This window comes from Thamnophis elegans, chromosome 1 (assembly GCF_009769535.1).
Source record: "Thamnophis elegans isolate rThaEle1 chromosome 1, rThaEle1.pri, whole genome shotgun sequence".
Lineage (NCBI taxonomy): Eukaryota > Metazoa > Chordata > Lepidosauria > Squamata > Colubridae > Thamnophis > Thamnophis elegans.
Genome location: NC_045541.1, coordinates 63,948,955 through 63,956,583, shown reverse-complemented (window position 1 = coordinate 63,956,583; position 7,629 = coordinate 63,948,955).

Sequence of the window (7,629 nt, the reverse complement as noted above, 5' to 3'; positions counted from 1 at the left end):
TGGACGGGGGGCACTTCAGACGGTCACTCAGGCACTTGTCACCTCAAGGCTCGATTATTGCAATGCGCTCTACATGGGGCTACCCTTGAAAAGCGTTCGGAGACTACAGCTAGTCCAGAATGCAGCCGCGCGAGCAATATTGGGTGTACCGAGATACACCCACATTACACCTGTCCTCCGCGAGTTGCACTGGCTGCCAATTGGTCTCTGGACGCAATTCAAGGTGTTGGTTATTACCTTTAAAGCCTTACATGGCTTAGGACCAGCCTATCTGCAAGACCGCCTACTGCTATACACCTCCCAACGGCCGATATGATCCCACAGGGTGGGCCTCCTTCGGATACCGTCAGCCGGTCAGTGTCGGCTGGCGGGCCCCCGGAGGAGAGCCTTCTCTGTGGCTGCTCCAACCCTGTGGAATTAGCTACCCCCAGAGGTCCAGACCTTACCCACTCTCATGGCCTTCAGGAAAGCCGTTAAAACCTGGCTGTTCCGGCAGTGTTAAGGTCCAGCCCCGATTAGAACGTATGTGTGTTGTGAATTTTAAACTATTTTTTACTTATTTTGCTTTTCTTTTTTTCTTCTTTCGTTGTAAGCCGCCCGGAGTCCTCCGGGATTGGGCAGCCTATAAATTTAATAAATGAAATAAAATTTAATAAATGAAATGAACACCCTTGGGGGGAGGTTTCTAAAGGATTAGGGGTGCAAGGTCTTGTAACTTGACAGCTTTAAGACTTGTGTGCTTCAAATGCCAGAGTTTCTGAGCCAACATTTTGGTTGCTAAACAAGAGTGTTGTTAAGTGAGTTTTACCACATTTTACAAATTGGCCATGCCCACCCAGTCACATGGCCAGCAAGACACTCCCACAAAGCAGGCCACACCTACAGAAGAGGTTCTAAAAAAATTTGAAACCCACCACTGGTGCTAAGAGAACCTTTACCTAGTATTATGTATAATCCAGTAAGTAATTAAGTGTGTATTTTAGAGGTCCCAAGGATCTATGAGGGGATGCGTGTCCCTTGGTGTCCACAAATTGCTTGTTGCTGTGATGGTCCTCAGAACCTTTCAATGGACATTACAGTAGACTCCATCTTCTAGGGCTGTCAACACTTCAGAATCAGTTCCAAAAATATGCTTCAGAGTGTGAGAGGCACAGTCCTGGCACCTGGCCACACCTGTTTAAAGCATCCATAGTTTTTCTAAGATCTTACGGCAGTTGCTTCAAAGCAACTTTTGCAAATTATTTCCAAGGTGATGCTTAGCCCTAATATTCTCTAACTGAAAAACCATTTTAGGGTTATGTTAACTTTACAGCTGAGAGAACAATATTTCATATGTGAAATTCTGTGTGCAATAATGTGTTCAATAATAATCCAGGCCTTACTTGGATCTCAGGTGCTCTCGTTTGTTCTTTTTGGAAAACATACTATTTAGTTTTTCAAAATACATTACAAAAATACAAAATGATCCAAGCTTTCAATGCATTAATAGAAAACATTACTATCAAACAATGACTACTCCTAGTGTCTTACCTTTTACTCATTGTTTTTTATTTCTATCACACCTTTATTATTTTTACAAATAACTCAAGGCAGCAAACATATCCAAGACACCTTCCTTCTCCCAATTTCCCCACAACAACCTGTGAATTGGGTCAGGTTGAGAGAGAATGATTGGCCCAAGGTTAGGCTTTCATGGCTAAGGTGGGACTTGGACCCACGGTTTCTTGTTTTCTAGCTGGATGCTTTAACCACTAGACATAATTATCGGAACATTTGGTTGAAATCATTGTGAATAAGAAGACAGAGACATATTTATAATAGTTAGGTGGACAGGCTAACAGTTCTCTCTCTCCATCGTTCAAAAAGTTGAGTAGATAGAAGGAGACAGATATAGGTAAATGTATATAAATACACAGTATATATGATCTTAGATGGTGGCTCATACATTTTCCAGAGCAAGGAAGCCTTAGAAAGGTATCTTAAAATGGACATTGATATTGCTGAAAGGGAAAAAAGCTTCATCTAACCCTGCGTGCAGCAGCTTTCCACCAGGTGATCCCATGTGCTGCTTTTGTTCCTTTGCTCATTTTTTTCCAGCCTGACAATGGAGGGATTCAGCAGGTGTTAAATGTTTAACAGGCCTCAGGATCACACCTGGTGTAAAGAGCCCCCTCTCCCTATATGGCTGTCAGATGGCAAGCAGCAAGAGTGGGATCTTCTCTTGTGCTTGGAGGTAAGGCAGAGGGTCATCGTCCGAGAGCTGTGCTAGTTGAAGGTCTCCTCGTAAATGAATGTCTGGGTCTGTACACTGGGAAGGGAAACTCCATACGCAATGTTGGGTAGCAAAATTGCTTAATCGATTTAGCCAAAATCTTAAACGTATTCCTCAAGGTCCAGTTACATGAACTTGAGCAGTATTGATTGGTTGCCCCTTCCAGATGATTTTGCTTTAAGTTTAGCTAACTGAGAAAAAAGGAAATAGAGGTTTAGAGGTTGAATGATAAGGAGGTAGTAAAACTAATAACTGGATTACAGTTGTCTTAGGTTGTTGACTTCACACATCACCCTAAGCCATTTCATGGTTTGTTTAATCTTGATTTAGCATTCTGTTTGATTTTATCCATTGTGGCTTATTCAATAAATTGAATAAACCAACCATGCTCATAAGAATATGAAGTGCTTAAATTTAATTAAGGGAATCAGATTTGGCTTCCCTGGTTTTGTTTTCCTTTGCAAAAGGAAATGATCTTAGCATGGTACAAGGGTGATTTCTCAGTCCTATAATAGACTAGCTAGGTGGTAGCCTCCAACCAAATATTATCCAAAGCTGCTGAGATTGTAATATCAGCCAAAGCAAATCACCAGCTGTTCTAGCCTAGCTAGTACAGCTACTATAGCTCTATATCTTATTTACTTAACAAGGTATAGAGCTGTATAGTAAGGTATAATAAGAGCCATACTGTATTGTATTTGGCAGTATGGAATGTTGAAACAAGGTGGGTGGCATATAGACTAAATAAATAAAATTTGTTTATTCTATTTACTAGAGTCACAGCTAAAGGCCATTTGTTAAAGAAGATAATATCCTTGGCTAGGCCTCTCCAAAAATAGTCAATATCAACCCTCAATGGTCAAAGGGACTATCCAAGGCATCATTGTTGCTTTCATTAGTGTGATTAAAGTTGCATTTATTAAATTATTTTCATATGATAAATGTTTAGGGGTTGAAGAACTATCTGAAACTTCACAAGGGAGTCAATGAATTGAGGAATTTGGGGATCCTTGCCATAGACAAACGCTAATGTTGTGTCTGTTCCCTCCCTAAATCTTCTTAAAAGCAAGTTTTTGAATCAAAATAAATATTGTATTTTCACACATATTATATGCAATAATAAGATTGTTTAAATAGAACACATTCAATTAACTTACTAATACATTGCCTATTGTTGTGAAAATCATCTTAAATCTATCACTTGCATTAAGAATGATGGTGGCATCACTCCAATTATAGTTTAGATCAGGGTGTCAAACTCAAAGCCCGTGGACTGAATCCGGCCCATAGGTGCTTAGATCTGGCCAGCAGGGCTGCTCTGGAAGCAGTGAAGAACCGGCCCGCTGTGCGCATGGCCCTCCTGAGCTCCGTTTTTGCTGGCAGAGTGCATGGGCCACCACAGGCGCCCCCAACACGAGTGACCTCGAGATGTCTACATCCACCCAGCCCCTTGTGGTCAAACACAACCCTTATGCGGCCCTCAATGAAATTGAGTTTGACACTCCTGGTTTAGATCAAATCTACACATATTTCATCATAATTATTTAAATTAATAAATAAAATAATATGATTGTGCTGTCAAGACTTGTCAGTCTTGTCCTCACAATAGCTGGAACAAATCTGGGGCATATGCATCCTCAATAGGAAATTCAGTTGCATTTTACGTGGAAACTTTTGTTCTGTTATCAACTCTTTTACATTAGGAATTTGGAGAATGGTTTCTAAACAACTATGTGAGTGCCATAGAAGGAGATGGAGGAAATCTTTATTAAAATTATGTGAAGAGGGAGAACATTGTTCTCTTATTGTAAGTGGTATTCAAGATGTACCTGTGACAAATATGTAAGAATAAACTGATAAAAGTATAGCTGATGCAATGAGTGGGATGACAGTTGCTAACAGCTACAAAGTCCTCATCTAAGTAAAACCGGTTTTCCCACCCGCAAAAGCCTTAAAGGAAGGACATCGATATCCTACAATCACAAAGTACCTGGGGCATTGTGACAATAAAGCTGGATATCGGCTCACATCAGTGGTGGGTTTCAAAATTTTTGGAACCTCTTCTGTAGGTGTGGCCTGCTTTGTGGGAGTGGCTTGTGGGCATGTGACCAGATGGGAGTGGCTTACCAGCCATGTGACCAGGTGGGAGTGGCATGCCAGCCATGTGACTGGATAGGAGTGGCTTGGCAGTCATGTGACTGGGTGGGAGTGGCCAAGACGATGTCACTGAATTCTTTGCCCCAATGGATGATCTACAAAAAGATATAAAAAAGGAAATTTATTATTTTGTGTACTTACTACTTAAATAAGATTAAAATAAGTACACAAAACAATAAAAGAGCTATTTACAGAAGGAAGATGACTGTCCTTGCCAGTCTTCAATATCACTGACTCCAACAAATGGCCTGCACAAAGAAGAAACACAGAAATGAATTCTTTCATTGCATGCACTGCATTAGGATGAAACCAGCACACAAAATAATAGAAAAGGAAGATTACTGTCCTTTTGCGTGTTAAAGTCACCCACTGACCACCTTGCTCCAATGAATGGCCTGCACAAAGAGATACAGAAAGGAAAACTTTAATTGCTTGCACTACTATATTAAGGATGAAACAAACACAAAGCAATAAAACAGCTACTTGCATAGGAAAGATGACTGTCCTAGCGGTCATACTCTGTTGCCATTTCATCCTATTAAATAATACTAACTGCAGAAGAAATAAAACAATATTGGACTCGATTGTGGTTGTAAGCTGAGGACTACACTACAGGTAACAGAAGGGACCTCTGTTTTCACCCAACAATGTACAGTCTTTTCAGGAAGGATGTCCCCCAACAAACAGGAAAGATATAGTTTTTCATCTAAGAAGTTAGATCAAGAATGAATGTCATAGGTAGATTCACAGAGCAATACAGATTTCTTTTTCTGAAATTTATTCCTCAGTTCAGAAAACAGGAATATATGAATTAGGTTCAGTACTTAGGACAGACCAAGTAGCTATTCAAGAGTTAGTGGTGCCATCGTTAGAAGCAATGGTAAAGCAAGATATGGATTTAAAACCAGTAATATCTGGTTGGGCATTTCAAAGGGAATACAATACATATTTAATTTTACACATGTTAACAGCTGCTGGAATTGTGTTTGCACAACAGTGGAAAAACAAAGATATGAAAATGAATAAATATTAGAGTGTGCAGGAATGAATAAATTGACAATTAAAATCAAGAAGGCTTCGAATACTTTTTCACATGAGATTGGTTTTATCAATTGCTAACTAACAGAAACAGAAATTAGAAATCTAAAAGTATGAAAGCAAACACCAATTATGTAAGGAAAGGTCACTAAAATGTATAAGGAAATATTATTAGTACTTGATCATTATTAATGTGTAGATAACTGCGGGGCATTACACACCCACACACACAAACTATGACAGTGCCAGGAAAACACCCAAAAATAACAATTCCCCCCCCCCCAAAAAAAGACTGCAGATGTAACCAGTTTTTTCCCCTAAACCTAAGGACAGGAAAGACAAAGCCACTGGAATAAAAACCATCAAGGCATTGTGGGAAATTATAAAGGACAGTGCCAGGAAGCTCACAGAACCAGGAACCACAATTACCTAAACAACCAGGTATCACACAGAAGCACACAAAATCTGGCAAAGCTGCCTTGCACTAACCTGGCCTGCCCGTAGAAAAGCAAAAAAAAATGTTATAAATTGTATGTGTCTCAAAGTGGCTGCTTTTCTATGGGCAGGCCAGGTTGGTGCAAGGTAGCTTTGCCAGATTTTGTGTTTATTTCTGTAGTGAATTCACTACAGAAACACACAAATTTCCCAAAGTACATGCAAATAAAACCATTAAAAATATTCTAGACACAATAAATAAAATTTAAAAAAAACATTAAAAGCATAAAGGAAAAAAAAACGGGTCACTTACCAGCAGGCAGAATCAGCAGCTCTCCTATGCGATTGATGCAAGGAGAAGGCAGGTGACCAGGCAGCAGGTAAGGTGGCCTGGCTGGCAGGCTTAGAAGCGGCGGAAGCCTCTCCGTGTCTCATTTTTAGCCTCCAGTGCCACTCTGCCATCCAAAAACGGGCCCATGCATCCTGTTTTTGGCCTCCTGGACCTCCAGAGGGCAGGTGGGGGCTGGGAGAAGGTAGATGGGGCAATGTGGGCGGAGCAGCCTCATGGTCCCACGGGGGCCAGATTAATGGCTTCGGTAGGCCGTATCTGGCCCGTGGGCCATAGTTTGAGGACCGCTGGTTTAGCCCCATTTTACAACCTTTCTAGCCAAAGTTGCTAAGTGAATCTGGCTTCCCCATTGACTTTGCTTGCAAAATGTGATCACATGACCCCAGGACAACATGACCATCATAAATACATGCCACTTGCCAAGTGTCTGAATTTCATTAGGTAACCACAAGGATTCTGCAATGGTCATAAGTGTGAAAAATGATACACCCCCCTTTTTTTCAGTGCAAGCAAACAGTCATTAAACAAATGGTCGTACGTCAAGGACTCAACCTATATTCCAATCAGGATCCACACAGTTTTAGACTCAGTCCAAAATTAAAAACAAGGCGACTTCTTCCCTTTCACAACAAGAGGAGGAGGTTGAAAAAACAGCTGTCCATCAAAATGCAGTGGGAAAAAAACAAAAGGCAGCTGCTGGAAATCCTGTTCCATTTATTGTTGTCAGGCTGCCTCGCCGTGGCTCTGGCTACCTCCGTTCTTCCGCGCCCGGCAGCTGCGATGACATCATCAAGACAAAGTCCAGCAGAGACAGAAAGGTTCTCGGCACTCCCGGACTTCGTCTTGATGACATCGCCGCAGCTACCGGGCGCGGAAGGACGGAGGTAGCCAGAGCCGTGCTGAGGCACCCTGGCGGGTGAGCCAGTGAGCGAGGATCAGGCAGCCTGATCCTCCCTCCCTCACTCATTTGCTAGGAAGCACGGAGAAGAGCGTGAAGTCCAGCAGAGGCAGGAAGGTTCTTGGCACTCTGGGAAGCCGCAAAAGTGACTGGGGAGCGCCAAGAACCTTCCTACCTCTGCTGGACTTCACGCTCTTCTCCGTATGCTCCTCATGACTGCAATAGACGTCCAGAAGTGGCTTTTGTGACTAATGGGGTTTGGGCTTCCAGCCTAACAACCCCCGCCGCTTCTGGACATCTATTGCAGTCGCGAGGAGTGCGCGAAGTCCAGCAGAGGAACGAAGGTTCTTGGCGCTCCCGTTGCTATTGCAGCTTCCCAGAGCACGGGGAAGCATGCGGGAAAGAGCACGGTACTCTGGGAAGCCATGAAAGTGACTGGGGCGGCAATGGAACAGGTGGGGCAAGCGAGCAAGGGGAGCG